The sequence below is a fragment of the Gobio gobio genome, assembly GCF_949357685.1.
Source record: "Gobio gobio genome assembly, chromosome: 25".
In the NCBI taxonomy this organism is placed as follows: Eukaryota; Metazoa; Chordata; class Actinopteri; order Cypriniformes; family Gobionidae; genus Gobio; species Gobio gobio.
This window is the reverse complement of record NC_137121.1, coordinates 10,151,652-10,176,512: the sequence shown is the minus strand read 5'-3', so window position 1 is coordinate 10,176,512 and position 24,861 is coordinate 10,151,652.

The following is a 24,861-nucleotide window of genomic DNA, read 5'->3' as shown; positions in this document are numbered from 1 at the left end:
CTAATGCTCACAATGGCTGCATGTAAAAAAATATAGTAAGAACAGTAAAATTGTGAAATATTATTAAAATTTAAAATAATACATTTTTATTTGAATATATTGTATAATGTAATTTATTCCTTTGATGCAAAGCTGAATTTTCAGCATCATTACTCCAGTCTTCAGTGTCACAAGCCTTCAAAAATCATTCTAATATGTCGATTTACTGCTCAAGAAACATTTATTATTATTATCAATGTTGAAGACAGTTTTTGCTGCTTAATATTTTTGTGGAAACTGCGGAACAGAAAATTCAAAAGAACAGTTTATTTAGTTGTCACTTTCGATCAATGCATTCTTTGCTGCTGGCGACTGCAACTTATCTTATTTTTATGACATTATAACTGGGAATATTGATGTACAGTATTTTAACGCAATAAGCCAAAAGAAACCATGTGTTACAGTCATTTTACAACTGTTAAGACGATGCAAAGCGGAGTCAGCTGTGGGCTATTTACGGTTGTCAAGCTACATCACCATCAAAGATCATTTGCATGAACAGAGTGACTTTCTAATAATCCAGATGCAAGTGTATACCAAAAAATACCAACCAGAATGATCAGTTTGATTAAACAGATTGAGCCTCAGTGTATCTCCCTTTCAGAATGATTCATATTTGAGATGAATCTCATAAAAACTCATTCAAATCAGTCCGTTTCTCTTGCCTCCCCGTATCTCAAGCCTTACCCATCAAGCTCCAAGAGCCGTATGCACAAAGTCATACAGAAATCAAGCTTCACAGGACAAAAGCCAGAGCGCAGGGCAGAAAGAGAGATTGGGGGTGTTCAGCTGAGACAGATGGAGAGATGGCCTGCAGGAACATCGCTCTCTGTGGGAGTCAAGCCACTTTAGAGACTCGCTTTGGCTTTCGGAGACAGAACGATTCCTCAGGCGTTCGATCCTCGATCAGGCACAGCAAACCGTCCCCCACACTGGCGCTTAAACGCACAGCTTTCTAGAATTCCTTTGCTTAGAGAATTGCTTTCAAAGTTAATAATGCAGAAGATACTTTATAAAGCAAATAGTTGTGGCTCTAAGATCCGATTGGATGAGCCTCGTTTGAAGTCGAAGGTTTTTCCCATAATGCTCTCATTGCTTAATTTGAACACCGTTCTAATCAGATTCCTCTCAGATCCCACAGAGCTCACAGAGAGCGCAGCGCACATTCACAAATGCATTACGGCCCACAAAGAAGCAGGAAGCGGCAGAGCGGCACAGAGAACACATTCAGCCTGAGGAACACAGCGCGGGTGAGATGGCACACCAGTGACTGCCAGACATTCAGAGGTGGGAACAACCGTTGGAACGGAGACAGAGATCAGAGAAGGACAAGCTGGAGGGCACAGCTGCATATCGGAAAATGAGAGAGAGAGTGGGTCTGCAATGTCCAGTGAACACGCTGTTAAATATTCCCTGCTCAATCCCACAGAAAAACATGAAGTTACATTTAGATAAAATATATATACACACAATTTTTTTTTAGAAAATGAATACTAGAAATGAATTATTATATGATGCAATTACATTTTAAATCTCAAATAAATGCTGTTCTTTTAAACTTATATTCATCAAATCCTGGAAAACAATGTATCGGTTTCAAGGATCATTTGACACTGAAGACTGGAGTAATGATATGCGAAAATTCAGCTTTGCATCAAAGGAATAAATTACATTTGAAAAATAAATTACAATATGACCGGAATCTTACAAGTAAACCACAGCAATAAGCAATTGATTAATATAAGTAAAAAGTCAAGTAAATGGTCAGTATAAAATAAGAACTTATAAACAATGACAATAGGACAAATAAATACAACATAAAGATACAGATACAAATAGTCAGTGCGTTTGCATGGAGCACTGTAATCGGTTTAAAAGTCCAATCCGAATGAAAATGCTCCATATAAACACCTCAGTCGGAATAAAAATGCCCAAACTGAATGAAATTCTAATTGTTTTGAGAGGGGTGGGATAAACCTTTTCATGAACCGATCAAACGAAAAATTCCACCATGCGCTTACTTTGAGTATACGTCTTTCTGTGACGTGATATACAGCACGCGCGCGCCTCCAAAACCGAAGAGCGTGCGCCGCGCTCACACCAGGCTAATGTTGACAAGAGAGGAAAGTACATTTTTCTGTATTAAACTTTTTATTTCGTAACGAGTTATGAACATATAATGTTGGAATAATGATACATACATAGCCTGGCTACACCATATCTTGACAGTGTTTGTCCTAGGCTTCAACTGCGCCTGACAGAAGAATTTATTGATTCTTACACTTTACAACAAACAATAAATAGCTTTTATAAAACTGTATAAGTCCTGGTGGCCGTTGAGTGTTGCCATGGCAACAGGGGAACATTCAAGCTGCTGGAGAGGACGTGTCGACATTTCTCTCTGTTTCTCGTAAGTATATATATATATATAAAAGTTCAACAACTGCTTCAAACTGGTTAAGTAACTTTACCCACTGTCTACTTTAATTACTTTTGTTACAGTTTTTTCAATACTTTTAACACATTTCCTAAACTCTTAACAGAGTTAGTACAACATCTTTCTATGTAGGCTGTACAATTGACACATTTATTGTTGCTTTTACACAAAATGCATATAGTTAACACAAATTTAAAATGCTTGAACTTCTTTTACACACAAGCTCAATCAAGACCAAAACAATTAATTTTTACTGCCAAATTTACCAATGCTTTAACACTGTATGTCAGAACCAACCGCTAAAGTCAGGTAAACTGCTGTTTATACTGAGAATTGGAATACAAATATATCCCCTGTATTTTATTCCATTGGCACTGATAAACAGCGGATTGAATTTGTGTAAATATATAAAATCACAGCTGATTCCCATCTTGTTCTTTCAATCACATGACCATATGGTATACAGTAAAAGAGGGCCTATTTGGGCTGCTCTTGTGTGAAAAAGGAACAATATAGAGCAACACAAAGAAAGTCAGAAAAAGGCCTGCATGAAGGAGAGGAAGATGAGTACCAGGACAAGGGAGAGGAGTGGGACAAGGGCAAGGGAGAGAAATGCCTGGACAAGGTCAAGGTAGAATTAGGGTAACTGATGAAAGAAGAGCTACTATAATAGACAATGTCATAAACCACAGGCTATCATACACAGGGGTTCAAAAGACACACAATCTATGATCAATAAAATATACCGTCTATTGTATAAGGGCCTGACACAAAAAAAATGATGCAGTTTCTGTAATTCCATCTAGTGTTTTTATAACATTGTGCTATGATTGACTAAATGTTCCTGTTGGAAGAGAACATGTGTTAGGGTTTTGGTAGAAAATAGTGTGTTAGTGAATTATTGTTTTTTGAAAATTAGTTTTGGAGTTTAGTTTACAATGTGTGATTTTGAGCATGAAATTAATCGTTTTGGCAATTGTGTGATGTAGGTGTGTTGGTGCATTAAGAGTTTAGGAAATGTGTGGGTACCTGTGGGATGGGTTGATTGCAGGTCTGTAAGTCATCCTTACAGCTTCAGCATTAAACCTCAGCTTCTGACCTGAGCAGTAAAGTTCATACCCCAGTGACTTTCCTCATGGCACTTGCAGGAATGTAAAAGCCCTGATAGAAATCATAATTCACGCTTTGACCCATTACTGCCGGGCCCTTTCAGGGCCACTGAAGAGCTTAGTGGCTCTTTTCTCCTGCGGCACAGAAGATACTCATTCCTGAACTACTTCCTGTCTGTCTCTTTCTCCGGCACCAGCGGGGGAATCTCTCACTTTCTCTCTCCTTCCCATTGTCCAGCTCAAACCAAGCATGACTGATAGAAAGATCATCCACTTCGAGTGAAATGCCAACAGCTTTGTTGGAGGTAGGAGTCCATTCATTTTCCCATCAAGCCTTCTCCATAGCAATTCAGCTTACACTTTAAATTACACCTGATTTGCATTTTCTAAAGTAAACACCAGTGCTTGCAAGGCAGGAAGCCAGAATCAGAAACCAGACTAAGATAGTCTTGATTATTAAGTATATTTGAGAATACAGACTCTATTGTTCTGGCTATTTGTGACTATAGTATGTATCCATTTTCTCTGCGTGACATTACAGAATAGCTCTTTTGGCATTCGAACGGAAGAGAGGCTCTCTGGAGCGTGCATAAACATCACATTCTTTTATGTTTTATATAGTTATACATTCAGCTGTATAAGAAACATATATGAAAGCTTCAATGAACTATTCACAAACAATGCCATGAAATTGACCAGACCAAAATAAAAAAAAATTACATTTAAACTAGTACACATAAATCAGGAAGTCAAGGTTTTAGTTTTTCTAACATGTCTGCGGTTATTGACCAGCTTTGAATAGTTCTATCCTTGGCCCCATTGAGTTTAGCAGTGGTGCCCTCCAGCAAGGCAATGTCTCTGAAGTAAGAAAGCCAGATGGAAGCTGAAGGGGTGGTTCAATCCATAGCTTTAAGATAGTCTACTGCTGCCAATAAGATCCTCTTTTGATGAATATTTAGCTGAAGTGTAGTCATATGAGCAGGAAGAGCAAAAAGTTCTTAGGTATTTACAGATAAATTCTTACATATAGACACTGCTGGGGGTAACGCATTACAAGTACCTTAAAGGGGTGGTAAAACACATTCTTTTGAAGGCTTGGCTGTGTTTGTGGGGTGCACTGTAACATGTGTTCATGCTTCGTTTTAAAAAAAATTGCCTTATTTTTCATATATTTGACCTTTATTCTACACTGCTCTGTCCCTCCTTGTAAAACGGTCTGATGCTTTCCGGGTTGTATGAAGCCAGTCCCTCAAAAATACGCAGTGGGCTCAGATTGGTTAGCTGGCCCAGTGTGTTGTGATTCGCTAACCGCAGTGCACGTCGGAAACGTCACGCCCCTTACCGGAGGCTGTTCAGTATTAGAAACAACGGCGTCAATAAAACCATATGAGCTCGAATCAGACCCAGAACATTTGAGTGAAGATGATCGAGCAGAACCTGCACAGTCCTCGAGAGTAAAGACTGCGGATCTATAATGATCGCTACTGAATGGCACTTTAACTTTTGTATTTTTAGAACGATTATAGCCAAATATCTGTCGCAAGAACTAACGTTAACCCAAAACGAACACTAAGCACTGGCTTTAACTAGTAAGTTAGCCAAATCACACACAGAACCATGTTTAGCAAGCCTGTAGATAAACAATACATAAAAGCTCTAATCAAAGAATCATTTACACTAATGCCAGGTTCGCTGTTGAGATTTTAACGTTAATGTTTGTAACGTTAGGTGTTCGTCGGATAACGTTAAGTATGAATGAGCATTTAACAGACTGGTTTGCAGAACAGCGTTGTCATCTGTTTACTTCCTTGCTACAACCTATTACAGGAAAACACATCGATGAAATATAAATCAGACTTACAGGTTGTGGCCCGTAAACAGCTTCTGTTTGTAAATCCAGCTTTCAGGACAAGCCGTTGTGCATATCCTGTATTGAACTCGCGAAGTTTGTGGAAGTTTGTGTTGTCCTCCGTGAAATGTGCAGCGCGCGCGTTGTGCATCCACGCACCGGCAGTGTTTTTTTCACGCAGCTGACGTTGTGCTAATCTGGCATTGAAATCGCGAAGACGGTGGATGTTTTCCTCTGTTAGATGTGCTGCAGTGCAGAGAGCCCTGCGCGCCTGATTCCCCGCTGACTCAAACACACGTGCATATAACATGCTGTATGTTAAACGCTCTGCAACGCACCCCCGTCCCAAGGAAGGCTGAACAGAGCAAGTACCCCAGACCTGCAATCCGGATGAAAATAACAGCGTTTCCTCTGCATCACGGCAACAACACTCCAGCCTACTAACCACAACAGCGCCGTGATACAAAATGGCCTCACCCCCCCTTATTTAATATTCTCGGTGGAGGGGTTTATGTAAATATTTAGCCTGTTGATGTCACCAACCCTGGAGGAATGTGTGTAGTCGCCTACTGGCCGTTTGCTGTAGTTCTTAGAAACTGATTTCTTTAAAAGCAAATATCTCCCTTTGCTTTAAACTTTGAACGTTGTAACTTTGCAGATGTTGTTTATGCTCAAGCAGCAACATTACACGCTAGCTAAAGTTAGAATAGTGAAATCGTTGTTTACCACCCCTTTAAGTTAGGCAATCAGATTACTTTTTCAAGTAACTATTAAAGTAACGCATTACTTTTAAAATTTACAACAAAATATCTGAGATACTTTTTCAAAGAAGTAATACAAGTTCGTGTCTATGTCTTGGACATTGGGGGGACCAACGTTTTTTATTTTATAATTTTTTTTTGCGTGGGGAGGAGTATTGGTCTTATTGGTTTATTTACAGAAATTATATTATTAAAGGATTAAAAGGGATTTAAGGAAACAAAGAAAAACAAATAAGAATGGTAAAAGTTCCAGTTCTATGAAGAAAACTATTTGCAAATAATATATTTTCGTCTGCCAAATATGTAACAATGCAAAACGTCTCGTCACATCAAATTCAGTTATGATTTACATAAATAGTGTCATATTTTCAATTCAAAACGGTGACATTTCATAAAAAATGTCAAGTAGTTTGTATCACTCGATATTACTGTTGGTCACTGAACTTCTTTTATTGTAAAACAGTCAGATATTAAATGTTTAGCTACTTACATTAGTAGTACTTACCACGCACTATTTCACTGCTATAACTAAAGTGTCGCATTGGAATTCGCACTAACAGGAAGCCCCGCCTTCATTGATTTGATTGGCCACCTCACTCATTCTGACAGTGACGTGAGCTGTTAGACCGCTGAGGAAGACCAACCTAAAAATTTGACTTTTGTCACCCTAGCAACAAACAGAACGGTGTGTAATGGAGTACAGCAGAGCAACATCAACAATATCAAATATTGGGGGGGGGGGGGGCAATTTGGCCATTTCTAATTATCCGGGGGGACTCAATGTCTATGGTGGTTACGGCCCTGGCTGACAGATCACTTGTCTCAATGTTGAGAACATTTTTAAGTGCAGAGGCATTGTGTGTAAACATGATGCTTACTGTAGTTCTAGACTAAGATCAGGTTTGAAAATGCGAGGCGCACTGCACTGCATCTTATTGGTCAACGTTTTTCAATTTAGAAAATAGCAGTCCGCTGCGGTTTTTTTTATGTTGCTAGGAAACCCCCGAATCAGCTGTACTGTCAGTCTCATCAAGGTAACGGTCAACACAACGGAAGGACAATTCGATTGGACAATAGAAAAAAAAAACACGATGACGCCGGGCGCTTTTCCGCTCAGAGTTGATTTTTTTTCAACTTCAGGCGCTAGGGCCGCGGGGGCAACAGTCTAAGCAGAGACGCCCAGCATTCCCTCTCCCTAGCCACTTCCTCCAGCTCTTCCGGGGGAACCCCGAGGTGTTCCCAGGCCAGCCGGGAGACATAATCCCTCCAGCATGTCCTAGGTCTTCCCCGGGGCCTCCTCCCGGTGGGACATGCCCTGGGAAGGCGTCCAGGAGGCATCCGAAATAGATGCCCGAGCCACCTCAGTTGGCTCCTCTCGATGTGGAGGAGCAACGGCTCTACTCTGAGCTCCTCCCGAGTGACCGAGCTTCTCACCCTATCTCTAAGGGAGCGCCCAGCCACCCTACGGAGAAAGCTCATTTCGGCCGCCTGTATCCGGGATCTTGTCCTTTCGGTCATGACCCACAGCTCATGACCATAGGTGAGAGTAGGAAAGTAGATCGACCGATAAATCGAGAGCTTTGCTTTACAGCTCAGCTCCTTCTTCACCACGACAGACCGGTACATCGACTGCATTACTGCAGAAGCTGCACCGATCCGTCTGTCAATCTCCCGTTCCATCCTTCCCTCACTCGTGAACAAGACCCCAAGATACCTGAACTCCTTCACTTGAGGCAGGAACTCTCCACCCACCTGAAGAGGTCAAGCCACCCTTTTCCGACTGAGAACCATGGCCTCGGACTTGGAGGTGCTGATTCTCATCCCAGCCGCTTCACACTCGGCTGCAAACCATCCCAATGCACGCTGAAGGTCCTGGTCAATGGAGCAAATTATATTAATTGGGTCCGAACCGGGGTGCGTTTGCATCATCAAAGCAGCAGTTGTTTACCCGGTTGCTTAGTATTGACAGCGAGCGTGAAGGCGGCGAAATGCATAGCGTTGCTCACCTCACTTTTATATTTTTGTTTTTGAATCGTTGGTTTTGTTTATAAAATTTTAGTTCGTAATGGCACTTGTGTCTATCTGCCGCGAATGTACTGCAAATGCTCTAAAGAACGCTGAAGACGAGAAGAAATGAGATCTACAACTCTCTGCTAGCAGTGCGTCAGTCACGCACGCTCCAAAATGAGTGAAACACACACAAACACACATTTTTATCAAATAATACGTCATTAATAGCGGTTCACTTCCGTGATTTAGTGCGATTGCATTCACATCAGCTGCGAACCGTATCGGAGTTCACATGAACCGTACCCCAGGCCACCCTTTTTAAGCGGAGTCCGGTACGGTGCGCAGGTGCGCACCCGAGTTCGGAAGACCGCGTTCACATCATCCAAAGGAACCGAACTTTGTGCACACACAAAACTGCTAATGTGAAAGCACCCTAAATGTGTGCATTTACTAATCTCACTTGCACAAAAAAATCAGTATCCTCAATAAATAAAATCAGCCAAATGCAAAATTCAGAATACTATGCAAACTTCCAATAATTAAATATTATATAAAACAAATATTTCTATGCATTTAATCTCATTTTATTGACCACAATGTACTTGCTGCTGACCTTTGATCACACGTGAGTTTGCATTATATTCAATTTGGTGTGAAAGGATCTTTACATTTGCCCAAAAGAACAAGCCCAAACAAAGCCCAGCCAGGTGAGAAAAAGTAACGGAAAAGTAACGTAACGCACTACTTTTCCTAAAAAGTAACTAAGTAACACAATTAGTTACTTTTTAAGGGAGTAACGCAATATTGTAATGCATTACTTTCCCCAACACTGCATATAGCCCCTTTGAATTACAATATGGATTATATAATGTGCTTTTAAAAGGCAGCCATTTGAATAAATGAGCAATATCACAGCTGTGTTATATGCTGTATGAGCAATTTCACACATGTGAATCAGCAAGGCTGTGATTTGGCCGTAGGCCGAGTGCCGAAGGTAATCACAGCGTGCTGATATCACAGCGTGCCCTCTTTTGTGCTGAACTACTTCCTTCCGCCACGGATTCAAATCTCAACCATCAAACAAGCCTTCGTTTGCTAGAGACGAAGGAACACTGAGTCGCTTCATTGAAACTTATTGGATTATGTAGAGTATTATGAGAGAGAGATCGACAAAGAGAGAGCATTACCTGCATCTAGCTGATATTCTTCTGGTCAATCTTGTTCATAATCACGAAATCATTTTGAATGTCTGCTGAGGAAAGATATATCTTTGTCCTTTTAATATTAAGGGGATTTCCACTTGTCAATGTATTGGGAAGTCCTAAGGAGTTGTTTAAAGTAAAAATGACGCCCTTGTTTCCTGTTTCTTTCCATTTCAATGCAAAAGTCTTTGCTACTCACTCATAAAGACAATCTTTGCTGCCATCTATTGTTGTAATAATGTAACTTTAACTGAAGTCGAAATTCCCTTCTCGAAATTCTTACCCCAAATTAATTATATATCATGTTTAACCACTATCTACATACAGTAAGAGCCAGCGGAAAATTCCCTCTCTCATAAAAAAAACTCTCATAAAACTACATTCCGTGACACAATAACAGTAGTATTTAAAAAAAAAAAAAATCCGGGATTTTCTCGACCGCCATGACAGTTGCCGCAAGCGGAGTTATACAAACGGTGAAACAATTCTGAAGATACTGGGGAAATATCGCACGGCTAGCTCTCTTTTTTTTTTCTGTGTGTATTAAACTACAACTTTTAATTTGGGGCATTTATTTTAAAAAAAATCAAGCACATAAAGAAACTCTTAAAGGCACAGTATGTAAGTTTTTTGATTAAAGTATCCGAAAACCAATTAAACAGTTATATATTTTGTTGACTTGTGTACTTACATTATCCAGAATGTTTCCAATAATGTTTAAATCCAGAGAAATCTATTTTAACCAGGACACGGACCGTGTCATTGCATCGCCTGTCAATAATGTCATATTCCCTTTTACCCTCAGTTTCCGGTTTTATTTCCGTAGAATCCATGGAAACATCAAAGATGCTTTAATATATTATGTTTTATTAGACAGGCAAGCAACTGTTTGGATACATTCATCGACAGAAAACTAATCATTGTTATATAGCCTATAGATTTGTAAAATTACAAAAATCACAATATAAATAGGCTACTACTACTGAAAAGTAAAACATATTTATCATTTTATTATTGATAATAAAATTAAATATAAATGGAAGTGATGATAATTAAATATAAATATAATATATATGCAAAATGTTAAATAAAGAAATACACAACTTGGAATATAGATCAACAAGTACTTTTATGATACTTTAATGGTTAGTCAATCTCTTGGCAATAACATTTTCCTCTGGTTTAAGCGGTTGGAAAATTATGCATGAAGAAAAAACATGACAAAATAAGACTCAGTGCCTTACGAACACAGCAATGTCATTTAACACAAGTGTGTTTTCCTTGTGCAAACTCATTACACTTAACATAATTAAAAATTCTACAGCAATTCTGTAGCAATCAAGCATTACAACATGCACAACAGAAGTAAATTAGATTAGATTATTCTCACATTTTGGACTTTACATGTAACATACTATAGATTTATTTTCGGCGGTCGGTTGTGAATGAAATGATGGATAATTCTATTAGTATGTGGAGCGTGAGATAAAGTCCTGCGCGTTCGGTAGTAATCACAGCAGACAGCTTTGTCGTAATAGAGATAAGTTACACACAGAGCCCGGAATAAATGAAATTTAGCTCAATTATAGGCCACTAGTAATATGTTTTTTTATCAGTGGACTTTGTGAAATATTACACTCATTCGAAAACGCACAAAGAGCAGTGTAATGTAGGTCAATATCTTTCATTAAAAAGCAAAGGCTCCGGACAGAAGCTTTAGTCCGGGGCTAATATCGCCCTAAAGCAGCCCGCAGGTTCCAACAAAAGCAAAGGGACGTGTTCTAATCAAATCTGCTGTTTCAGACAGCAGTTAAAGCCATGATTTCAACTGCCACCCACATCACATCCTCGGTCTGTGATTACAGTCGTTTTTCATTATTGTTCAATATGCGAATCAAAGTGTTAACAAGTTCAGACCAGAATAGACTCCACTAGTGCTGCATGATGTTGATGAAAATATATGTGATAAAGCTTCAAGTGTGCTTTACAATTAATTAACATTATATTTGAATATATTTAAAAACTGAAACTGATAGCATTGCACAAGAAGTATCTTATTGTTAAAGGTGCACTATGTAAAAAAAATTCAGTAAAATATCCAAAAACCACTAGGCCAGTGTTGTATATTTTGTTCAGTTGAGTACTTACAATATCCCAAATGTTTCCAACTATTTGTAAATCGTGAGAAATTGCTATTTTAACCAAGGAACCGGGACGTGTGAGGGAGTTGCCTGTTGATGGCGTCATATATGCGTTCCCCTCGGTTTCCGGTTTTATTTTGCAGAAACGCTTTACTCTCACTGCAGTGTGAACAAGTGTCATAGCAGCCGCCGAGCGAACGCACAGAGTAACGTCATAACATAATTTTCAACACACTCAAATGTATCTTATGCTGTGTTCAGTGTTCACACCAAACGCGTATAGAGCATCTGGAGCGAGTGATTTCCATGTTAAGTCAATGGAAAGGCGCGTTTCGCACGGCGCGATGGACACGATTCCGCCTCATTCGTGCGTCCAATTCACGCGAATGACACGAATCGACCATCTTGCGCGATACATTTTATTTGGTGCTTTTTGTGCATTTGAAGCGATTTCGCGTCTGACGACTGAGTTGAAAAATCTGAATTTTTGCGTCAATTCGCGCCGTGTTAACCAATCAGGAGCCTGCTTTCTGCGGTCACGTGATGCGATAAAGTGACATGATGGGAAACCCTGCATAATTAAAAAAATACTACTGTTATTGTGTCACAAAATATAGTTTTAAGACTTTTCAGGTGGGAATGTAGTTGTTCAAAGCTCAAATCTGTGGTTTATTTATAAAAAGAGCGCCTATTTTAAAAAAAAAGATGTGAGATCCAGGCGATCCCCGGGCGCTCAGCGCTCATTAACCCCGGTGAGAGCAGCCTTTCCTCGGCCAGTCCTTCTGACGTTTGCCGCTGGCTCGGATGCCTCTGGTTCAACATGAGATATAATTCCTCTTGTGTAGATCTAACGGGCGATCTTTGGTGTCATGAAGCTATAATTTGTTGTCTGCCAAATCGTTTTGACTGAGGGCAAAGAGAAGTTTCATAACTTAATTTTTTAGGATAATTAAATATACATGCAGTGAAGATAATGTAGGAAGTGCGTTGCCTGGACCAAATTTGTGTGGCTATTAATGTTTAATAAATTTTTTTTAATTAAAATGAAAGAGGCAGAATGGTGTTTTATGACATATTTCTCCTGGAGCGCCTTGAACGTGCGTCTATTTCGCTTCAACGCTCGATTTATACACACGTCCAAATCGCTGTGGACGCGTGTGCGAATGGATTCAAAATGTTCAAGCGTCCAACTAGACGCGGTAGACGTGATTTTGACGCTCTATTCGCGTTTGGTGTGAACACAGCATAATATGTTAAACAGAGCTGCGTTACCTCATACTCATGACCAGAAAAGCAGAAATGGCACCGGCGACTGTGTCATAATAAAAGTCCCGCTGCTCGCGAGGCATGTGTTGCGTTCATCTAAATAACATTCGTTCCAGCGGCCTTGCTCAGCTCCACAACACTCGGTCCTGCTCTGCTTCATACTACAGTAATGTTAATAATCACATCCATGAACATGGTTTCTGCCCGAGTCCTATCCCGATTCTTTTCCACCAGCTGTGAGGTGAAAACCACATGTCCCAAGATTCTGCGCTCAAACTTGGCGTCATCAAACTACACCTTTGTTTTAAATAGGCGACCTCTAGTGGATGGACAAGTTACATAGTGCACCTTTAAAATCCGAATATAAGATTATAAGATGACCCCCCCCCCCTTTTTTTTTCATACTGCATATTTTTTATATTTTAATTTTTGTATTGAAAGTATTGTAAATATTGGTAAAATGAAAACACATTTAAAAAATAAACTTTTTGGCACACGATAAAAACTGCCAGTAGCCCATCTCAATTATATAACAATCAGCTATACATCTAGCCTAGTGAAACACATGTAGCCTACCAGTATTTCACAGTAGAAGTGAAATCTTATTGTTTTTTTAAAATCTGGGTAGTGTCTTACGTTTTAAAATCACGTACGTTGGAATTTGGTCCCGCCAGCTATAGCTATAACCCGTTATAATCTGTGATCAGCAATAAAAATAAAACGGCGACACGCTATGATTCTATTTTAGAAACGGTTTCTATTTCTGCGCCGTCGGGGCTGAAAGATCCGCCCACACGAGAGATCTCGTTGGATGGAAGTTTTGTGTGTCATGAATATTAACCATCAAAACAGACGACGAGAAACTGATTGTCGAAGTTCGAAGGCATTTTAATTCTCTACGATAAATTCCACAAAAACATCAGGAAAAAGGATTCCGTCTGGAGAAGCATCGCTACAACATTGAATACAAATGGTAAGTTATAAGTTTAGAATTTTACATCTATGTCGTGCTTATGTTCTTACATTTCTGTGAAGCATCAACAAAATATCATTGTGCGTTACTTTAATTTATGCACAATGAAAGCGAGAATGGATCATTTGCTCAGCTTTTGAAAGCAAATTATATTCAAACTGTGACTTCATTGCAAACAAACAATGTATTTGTATTTTTAATGTTATTTATTAATTGTTCTTACCCATTTTCAACACGAGTGCGGGACGGCAGTGCGCTTTCACAGAGACTCCGCCCACACGCTGTTCTGATTGGCTGAGGTTTTTGATTGATTTGTCGCATCTCATAGTCGCGTCACGTCTAGTGTGGACAGACAAGTTGCTTGTCGCTGGAATCTTGTCACATGTAGTTAGGACAAGGTGTTAGACGGTAAGCTCTTCTTTGACTGTTAGCATTTTTTAAACGTCCAATTTTTTTTCTACCCTTCCCTCACTAACTTCCCTCCATCAGGTTCACTCGGAAGAAAGTGAAGGTGACATGTGAAGGTAACCCATACTCGGAATTTGTCCTCTGCATTTAGCCCATCAGAGTTAGTGTTCACACATTAGGAGTAGTGAGTAGTGAACACACACACGCACACACACACACTGCAAACCGTAGACCTCCTCCCTCCCCCTGGAGCAGTGGGCCCTTTTTTTGGTACCTTGGGAGAGATTGGGGGTTAGGTGCCTTGCTCAAGGGCACCTCAGTCATTTCCTGCCGGTATTGAGAATCGAACCCACAACCTTCGGGTTACCAGTCTGACTCTCTAACCCAGGGGTGGGTACTTTCAGTCCTGGAGGGCCGCTGTCCTGCAGAGTTTAGCACCAACCCTAATCAAACACACCTGAACCAGCTAATCAACGTCTTCAGGATTACTAGAAGGCTACAGGCAGGTGGGTTTTTAAAAGGGTTGGAGTTAAACTCTGCAGGACAGTGGCCCTCCAGGACTGGAAGTGCCCACCCCTGCTCTAACCATTAGGCCATGACTGCCCAAAATGGATGTGTATCATTGCATGCATTGCACGAGTGCACACTACTGGCGGAACCCTTGAAATGTGTTTAAATGGAAAGCCCCAAGGCTGATTAATTATGAACAGTTTGTCCCCTTATTAATTTGTTATACGCACCATTCTACAGGCCTGTGTGTATGATTGGGTTGTTAAAATATTTCATATAAACATATATGAATATATGAATATATTTATATCAAATATAAAACATAAAAAATACACAAACGAAAATTATAACAATACAATAAACTATAACTGTTAAAAAATAGTCAGCTTAAGGTAGCTATACAAGTATTACATGCGGTTAAATAACTATATCATACACTAGAGTTGTGTGGGATAAGGGTAAATAAGAGCGACCTCCTGTGATGTCACAATCATGGTGCATTGTGGTCTATGGATCTGCCTGAAGTGTACATGTTGAGTAGACTCGTTCGCTCTGTCAAAATCGAGGGGTCGAGGGTGTGTCCAAATAAACTTCCCTCATCCACTTGATAAAGTTGGACGCACTTCAAAATGACGGTGGGGATTCCCTCGGGGGGATGTGCTTAGGGAAGTTTGTGAGTGTATGTCTAAAAGGGGAGTTAAACGCAACCAAAGTTTACGTGAATACTCGCCAAGATGGGCATTTTGACATCATTTTGTGTGTATTTGGCCATGCAGAAGAGAACTGAATTTGTTATTACAACCTTTCTGAGAGACGGATTTTCTGTGTGTTGAGTTCTTGTCCCCGGCTTATTGCGCTTAATAACTCTCTTTAACATTAAGCATGTCACACGTATAATATTAAAACCATTCAGTTAACTTTAGCCGTTGTGATATGTACATTTGTGATAATTTCGATATATCATACTAATCTCCATTCGTGTTAATGGCACGTGCGCGCACGCTCGGAAAGAGCCGTTCGTTTGTTCATTGGGACATCAGAGGGTCTTTAGATGAAGCATCAACATGAATGCAGTCTTTGACGTGCAAATGCAGCTGAACTCCCCTGAGAATCAGACGTTCTTTCAGTGAGAGCGCCAGCACACAGCAGCAGCATTCAGACGGACCAGTCGCCATTGGTTTGTGCTTCCAAAACTAGTAATTAAGACACTTTACAGAGATCATATGAATATCTGCGTTCATTAACTAACAGACAGATGACTGCACACTTGCCAAAGCTTTGGTTTCATAAGTACATTTCATATCTTCCAGCTTTTCAAAGCAATAATCAATGTTCTGAGCCTTGACCCAAACCAATCAGCTCACAGATGAATCACAATGCATCTCATTTGATGCAAACAAGTTAAAAAACATATAGAAGGTCTGTATTGAAACCCACTCTTATTATTAAAGAGGAGAGAAAAGGAATGAATGAACCACTGTGATGAATGATGCAATTTTGTAATCAGAAAACACCTCTAATTTACATGGAAGATATTACATATATCTAATATATAATTGTATTGGTCCCACTTTAGATAAAAAAATAGATACAATGTATTTATTGTGTTCATATTGTATTGCAAAACACTTTTTCTGATATTGAGGTGGGATACGGGTAAAGTTAGGGACAGGTGTGGGGGTATGGGTAAGTTTAAGGGTAGGGTTAGGGACAGGTGTGGGGGTATGGGTAAGTTTAAGGGTAGGGTTAGGGACAGGTGTGGGGGTATGGGTAAGTTTAAGGGTAGGGTTAGGGACAGGTGTGGTGGTATGGGTAAGTTTAAGGGTAGGGTTAGGGACAGGTGTGGGGGTATGGGTAAGTTTAAGGGTAGGGTTAGGGACAGGTGTGGGGGTATGGGTAAGTTTAAGGGTAGGGTTAGGGACAGGTGTGGTGGTATGGGTAAGTTTACGGGTAGGGTTAGGGACAGGTGTGGTGGTATGGGTAAGTTTAAGGGTAGGGTTAGGGACAGGTGTGGTGGTATGGATAAGTTTAAGGGTAGGGTTAGGGACAGGTGTGGTGGTATGGGTAAGTTTAAGGGTAGGGTTAGGGACAGGTGTGGGGGTATGGGTAAGTTTAAGGGTAGGGTTAGGGACAGGTGTGGGGGTATGGGTAAGTTTAAGGGTAGGGTTAGGGACAGGTGTGGGGGTATGGGTAAGTTTAAGGGTAGGGTTAGGGACAGGTGTGGGGGTATGGGTAAGTTTAAGGGTAGGGTTAGGGACAGGTGTGGTGGTATGGGTAAGTTTAAGGGTAGGGTTAGGGACAGGTGTGGTGGTATGGATAAGTTTAAGGGTAGGGTTAGGGACAGGTGTGGTGGTATGGATAAGTTTAAGGGTAGGGTTAGGGACAGGTGTGGTGGTATGGGTAAGTTTAAGGGTAGGGTTAGGGACAGGTGTGGGGGTATGGGTAAGTTTAAGGGTAGGGTTAGGGACAGGTGTGGGGGTATGGGTAAGTTTAAGGGTAGGGTTAGGGACAGGTGTGGGGGAATGGGTAAGTTTAAGGGTAGGGTTAGGGACAGGTGTGGTGGTATGGGTAAGTTTAAGGGTAGGGTTAGGGACAGGTGTGGTGGTATGGGTAAGTTTAAGGGTAGGGTTAGGGACAGGTGTGGTGGTATGGGTAAGTTTGAGGGTAGGGTTAGGGACAGGTGTGGGGGTATGGGTAAGTTTAAGGGTAGGGTTAGGGACAGGTGTGGGGGTATGGGTAAGTTTGAGGGTAGGGTTAGGGACAGGTGTGGGGGTATGGGTAAGTTTGAGGGTAGGGTTAGGGACAGGTGTGGGGGTATGGGTAAGTTTAAGGGTAGGGTTAGGGACAGGTGTGGGGGTATGGGTAAGTTTAAGGGTAGGGTTAGGGACAGGTGTGGGGGTATGGGTAAGTTTGAGGGTAGGGTTAGGGACAGGTGTGGTGGTATGGGTAAGTTTAAGGGTAGGGTTAGGTGTAAGGGAAGTGTCAACAATGTAATTATAAATGCAACTGCAGAAATTAATTACAGATGTAATTACATGCAGGTAATCTTTAAAATGTAAGTACAATGTACAAACATGTATGTACACAATAAGTGCATTGCATCAAATGATTCATTTTAATGTTAGTACATAGTAGTTGAGGCCACCTTATATAAAGTGGGTTTACTATATATATTTTAGCAACCGCTAATGAGAAGGGAATGCTAATTGACAATAGCTCTCTCCAGGTATTAACCTCTTAACAAGCGCCCCATTTTTGTGGAATTTTTTGAAAACGATATACCCAAATGAAAATGTCTGCAGCTCTTAAACCCTATGGTCTATATTCATAAACCTGGTCTTATTTTAAACTAGACACTTGAAATATTGCTACCCAAGAGTCATAATAACTCAAAGTAATATGGGAACAGAGTAATATACATGTAAATATACATGTAAGTGACTCACGTTTTTTGTTTTTTGTTTTCAATTAGGGAAAAAAATATTATAATTTAATGTTAAGAGCCTGAAAATAACTTAAATATAAAACTGAATGTCTAATCATGTCATGATTCAAATATGAGGATGATTCTCTCAGTAATGTAGCTTCTGTGAGCTTTTATGTCAAGAAAAGTCTAGGCGTCATTTCAAAAAGGCCATTTATTTCAGAACATTTGCTATTGTAAAGAGTAGTTTTTCATTCAAATAAATCTGCAATAAACTGCAATATACTACTAATTATAATGGATAAACAGTTACTGAAAAACTAAAGCAACTATTTACAGAGATTACAAAGTGTAAAAAACTCATTTAGCTGATGGGAAGCGTCAGTGAGAGACAGCGCGCTCCACTGCAGTTGCGCCATGGAGAACGTGCAGCCAGCGCGCAAACAGTATTCACCAAAGCCTACTTACGCAAACTGCGCAAGATAATGCCTTTTGATTGGTTACTAAGTCCATCAATCAAACCTTTGTTGAAAAGGCATTGGCTGGGCACCGAGTGCCTTTATCCAACGAAAACCATGGGCGCAATGATTGACAGCTCACCAAGCCTGTAAGGCACTTCCTCTATATGATGCATCCCAGAAGAGACTCTGATTGAAGGAGAGAGACGGGGGAGGGTTTAAAATACGTGGGAGAAGCCATTCTAGCAGGGGGAGTTTGCCAGACACGGATTAGAATCGATATTTCATTGAAAATGGACATGATTGATCACGCTAACTCAAAACTCTCTTGCAAACAACGGAGGATTTTTAGTTTTTTCCCTATTTTTTCGTTGTTTTGGATTAAAAAGTGGGATGCATTTTGAAGAATGGACTCTTACACAGAGATGTATGCGGGTGTTTATTGGATTCGTCCGATCTGATCTGAACGACAGGAGATGAAAGATGAGTAACGCTGATATTTTTCTAATGTTTACATGGCCGGTCCTTTAGTGTTTCATTTAACCCTTTCCTCTCTGGTGTATTTATTGCAAAAACAAGTTCAGAACATGAATCTTGAGTGTTTTAGCTTTCAAATGATGCATAGTTTGTGATAGTTGATTGAATATTTTGTATAAAACAAAAGTAGATAAAAGTACACACCCCCCCACTTCCGTCAACCCCCCCGTCCACGAACCGGTGCGGGTTAAGAAGTTAAATAGATCTCCTTTAGCAAGCTTGACAAAACGTAATTATTGTTATGACATATGTGTAATTTTAATTAATTACACTTTTTAGTAACACTAACTAATCATATCTTCAGATTTTCTGTTGTTGTCTAACAACCGCATGGTAGCATGAAGAGTCTTAAAAAAAATGATACTGTAAATCAGTACTACATTTCTCTATGAAGGTTTTGAATGGGATTTCTGCTTCTGGAACATTCCTGGAAACCTTCGTTATAGAAGAGGAAACCGGAGACCTCAGGTTATCATGTGACAGGAAAGATTCAACAGAGATTAAAGAAGGAGAATCCAGAACTTGCCTGGTCAGATTTTCAGTGCCTGTGTGTGAGAGTTTGTATGAGTCAGCAGGATGAGTGTTCTTATTCAGATACACGCTGAGAAACATCTGCAGCCGGCCTCTCTCGCCCAGCTCTCTTTCCCACCAGCTCATCTAGGCTGAATCTCCCAGCTCTCTCTCCTGAGGTCAGAGGGAGAAAGTGAACATATGCTTGTCTATGTTTAGAGCTCGGAGGAGAGGAGAGGAGAGGAGAGGAGAGGAGAGGAGAGGAGAGGAGAGGAGAGGAGAGGAGAGGAGAGGAGAGGAGAGGAGAGGAGAGGAGAGGAGGAGAGATTGAACAGATATTTATTATTACATTAAATACAGGATTTACAACAACATTGTTGCCTGTATGATTTTACTTCAACAACAAATTAAAATTAAAAAGTACAAAATAAAACTCCATCATCAATAACACAAAACCTCATTAATACCCCAACTTTCAGGGGGAAAAACTCAACATTATTAATCAGTTTGGGTTAGGGTTAGGAGGAGGAAAGGAGTAGTGGAGGAGGAGGAGGAGGAATAGAGGAAAGGAGTAGTAGAGGAGAGGAGGTGAGGAGAGGAGGAATAGAGGAGAGGGGATGGGATGAGAGTAGTAGAGGAGGAGAGAGGAAAAGAAGAGTGTAGGAGGAGATGAAGAGAGGAGAGGATGAGAGGAGTAGGAGAAATGGATGAGAGGAGTAGTGGAGGAGAAGAGAGGAGAGTGTGGGAGGAGAGGAGTAGTGGAGGAAGAGAGGCAGAGGAGTAGAGAGGAGGAGGAGGAGAGGAGTAGTGGAGGAGAAGAGGAGAGGAGTAGTGGAGGAGAAGAGGAGAGGAGAGGGGAAAGGATGAGAGGGGACGGGAGGAGAGGAGTAGTGGAGGAGTAGAGAGGAGGAATGGAGGAGAGGAGAGGAGGAGGAGAGGGGAGGAGCAATGGAGGAGAGGAATAGTGGAGGAGAAGAGGAGAGGAGACAGGATGAGAGAGGACAGGAGGAGAGGAGTAGTGGAGGAGAAGAGGAGAGGAGAGTAGTGGAGGAGGAGAGGCAGAGGAGTAGAGAGGAGGAGGAGGAGAGGGGAGGAGGAATGCAGGGGAGGTGTAGTGGAGGAGAAGAGGAGAGGAGTGGTGGAGGAGAAGAGGAGAGGAGAGTAGTGGAGGAAGAGAGGCAGAGGAGTAGAGAGGAGGAGGAGGAGAGGGGAGGAGGAATGCAGGGGAGGTGTAGTGGAGGAGAAGAGGAGAGGAGAGGGGGCAGGAGGAGAGGAGTAGTGGAGGAATAGAGAGGAGGAATGGAGGAGAGGAGAGGAGGAATGCAGGGGAGGTGTAGTGGAGGAGAAGAGGAGAGGAGAGGGGACTGGAGGAGAGGAGTAGTGGAGGAGTAGAGAGGAGGAATGGAGGAGAGGAGAGGAGGAATGCAGGGGAGGTGTAGTGGAGGAGAAGAGGAGAGGAGAGGGGACGGGAGGAGAGGAGTAGTGGAGGAGTAGAGAGGAGGAATGGAGGAGAGGAGAGGGGAGGAGCAAAGGAGGAGAGGAGTAGTGGAGGAGAAGAGGAGAGGAGAGGGGACAGGATGAGAGGGGACAGGAGGAGAGGAGTAGTGGAAGAGTAGAGAGGAGGAATGGAGTAGAGTAGAGATGGAGGAGAGGAGGAGGGGAGGGGAGGAGCAATGGAGGAGAGGAGTAGTGGAGGAGAAGAGGAATAGAAGAGAGGAGAGAAGTAGAGGAGGAGAGGAGAGTAGTGGAGGAGGAGAGGAGAGGGGACGGGAGGAGAGGAGTAGTGGATGAGGAGAGGCAGAGGAGGAGAGAGGAGGAGGAGGAGAGGGGAAGAGCAACGGAGGAGAGGAGTAGTGGAGGAGAAGAGGAGAGGAGATTAGTGGAGGAGGAGAGGCAGAGGAGTAGAGAGGAGGAATGGAGGAGAGGAGAAGGAGAGGGGAGGAGCAATGGAGGAGAGGAGTAGTGGAGGAGAAGAGGAATAGAGGAGAGGAGAGAAGTAGAGGAGGAGAGGAGAGTAGTGGAGGAGGAGAGGAATAGAGGAGAGGAGAGAAGTAGAGGAGGAGAGGAGAGTAGTGGAGGAGGAGAGGGGAGGGGATGGGAGGAGAGGAGTAGTGGATGAGGAGAGGCAGAGGAGGAGAGAGGAGGAGGAGGAGAGGGGAAGAGCAATGGAGGAGAGGAGTAGTGAAGAAGAAGAGGAGAGGAGATTAGTGGAGGAGGAGAGGCAGAGGAGGAGAGAGGAGGAGGAGAGGGGGAGGAGAGGGGAGGAGCAATGGAGGAGAGGAGTAGTGGAGAAGAAGAGGAGAGGAGATTAGTGGAGGAGGAGAGGCAGAGGAGTAGAGAGGAGGAATGGAGGAGAGGAGAGATGGAGAGGGGAGGGGAGGAGCAATGGAGGAGAGGAGAGATGGAGAGGGGAGGAGAGGAGAGAAGTAGAGGAGGAGAGGAGAGTAGTGGAGGAGAAGAGGAATAGAGGAGAGGAGAGAAGTAGAGGAGGAGAGGAGAGTAGTGGAGGAGGAGAGTAATAGAGTAGAGGAGAGGGCATTTGAAATCTCCCTCCAGCAAAGTTGTCAGATGATCTACACAGAGTCGCTGTCACTCACGGCTATACCAGCATGCACCAGGACACAACTGGAGCACAGGTGACTCTGCGTTAATAATAGCTCTGCCTTCAGGACAAAGAGAGACAGAATGAGAGAAAATAGGAAAAAGAAAGGTAGGTTTTTATGGAGGTAAAACAATGGTGTCTGAGTTCATGAATCACCCTTTGCAGGAGTTTTTATTAGCTATCCCATAAGGCTTTGCATCCATTCTTCATCTATTTATCCATCCAGAGAGAACGATATAACCATTGGACAACATAGCCAGTCTATCTATCTATCTATCTATCTATCTATCTATCTATCTATCTATCTATCTATCTATCTATCTATCTATCTATCTATCTATCTATCTATCTATCTATCTATCTATCTATCTATCTATCTATCTATCTATCTATCTATCCATCCATCCATCCATCCATCCATCCATCCATCCATCCATCCATCCATCCATCCATCCATCCATCCATCCATCCATCTTGTTCTAGCCGTTCAGGTGAACAAAAAGCACTCTGGAAATGAAAGGTGTCTTATTAAAGCTGTGCTGATTACATCACAAGCTGCTGATTTCCCACAATTACCAGCAATCAAAGACAAGACCCCACAATCACCTGCAGTCCACATTTAACCGCTCACACAAACACAGAGCCACATGATGCTTTCATGACTCTCGGAGTGGGAGACACTAAGAGGTATGTTTTTCGCACAATATTCAAGAGCCTCATCAAAACATGTAGTATGAGACCTCGCGTAGCCACAGAAAGGACTTCAGGACCACGGACAGCCACACGTATGCCATTCAGCACCAAGGACAAGGTCCCTGCAGAGAGTGATCAAACCGTGAAAACAGTAAAACCAATTCAATTTATCTGGGATTGTATTGTCTTTTTTTTTTCTCAGGGCCACATTTATTAGGTTGTGTATATTTTCACTTTTTATCGTGATTGATGTGTTATTATTATAAATGCTCTTATGTATATAATGCTTGACAACATATTTTGCAGGCGTACAGCCCTTTATTTTCCATGGCCATTTCCAACTTTTACATTTACATGTAATCAATTAGGAGACGCTAAAAGACTAAAGCGACTTGCAAATGAAGAACATCACAAGCAATTTATCATAAGAGCCAACAACATTTGCGGTACATGATGCCAAGTTTCAAGTGTGAGCTTGAGTAATACCCAAGCTAGAGCAGTAAGGAACCGCAAAAAGAGTTTTTCCCAGCTGTAAACATCCTCATTGTACATCTACATTACATTTTGACAGGTTCATGAACGAATCCACTAAAATGCCACACAAACTAGTTAAAAATACCACAACTTAGAGAGTCTTTGGAAGGAACTGCAGAGTTGTAGGTGCTACAAACAACCAGAAAAGCCAGAGATCAGTTCTATCCTACTTCCTCCATATAACCTAATTGAGAATAGGTGGGAAAAGTTTCTAAATAAAGAGTAGCCACCATCACATGTAAACGTGGGTGGTCATGTGTTAATGTTTTCATACATATATAGCGAGTCATTTTTGCAGCTTGGTGTCAACAGATGTTTTTTTTTTGGACTTGTAAGGAAGTTGTGAGCTTCCGTAATACATTTAAGTCTTTCATCTATTTCTCAATATATGACCTTCTAGTGTCCTGTGCTGCCAGGTAAAGAGGGTAAAACCGTTGTTTCACCTGCTCTCATTATAAGAGCTTCCCTGTCTTAATGTAGGAGTTTAATTAGTCCCATATCAGACATATAATGTAAAACAATCTAATTAAGAGCTGCTTTTCCATTCATCAGCGAGGAGGACACGAGAGAACGAGAGAGAGAGATCAGACAGATTCTCCCATCTCATTACCAGAAGCAGGCATTAGATCACAGGTGCACTGAAATGCCCACACCGAGTATCATTACTGTAGAGACAGTGTACCACACACATAGTGGGATAGTGTACGCTAGTCGTCATCACCACCATTAGCACACCTGTATTGTTACAGTGTTTGCAAGTTGGTACTGTATTCATATTCTTTAAACACTTCTAAATCCCAAACCATATTAAAGTTCTGAAAATTAATTAAGCCCCGAATCTCTTAGCGTACAGACTCCAAACTTTGTTTTGTAGATAATTTCAGGCTTAGGTGGGTTGATTTTGGTCTAATTTGGTCACTTAATAATAAAGTTTGAAAATCTCCCAATGAGAGTTTACGTGCAAACTAAGCCACTAAGTGACTAAGGTCACGTGTACATTATTGGGGAAAGGGTCAGAAAAAAAACGATTTACACAAAACCCACTAAAGCAAATTTTACTTCATATGTGAACGTCTTTATTGCCATTCTGTCAGTTTATTCAATGTGCACATCTTGTACAAATGTCGGTTTAGTATTTGACGGGAGTATTTTTCAAATCCCGCTTGGAGTGGGTTGAGTAGGGTCGATTACATTTGGTGCCGTGACCCGGATGGGAGTGAGGTTTAAGGTGGGTGAGTGTAACGGACGAGCTGTGCATGTAAACCTCACTTCCCTGGCCTCAAGTGGCGCTAATGGCTGTGTCCTTGTTAGCGTGCCCACCTTTCACGCCAGAAACTCGGTTCAAATCCCGCTTGGAGTCGGTCGAGTAGGACCGATTACATTTGGTGCCGTGACCCG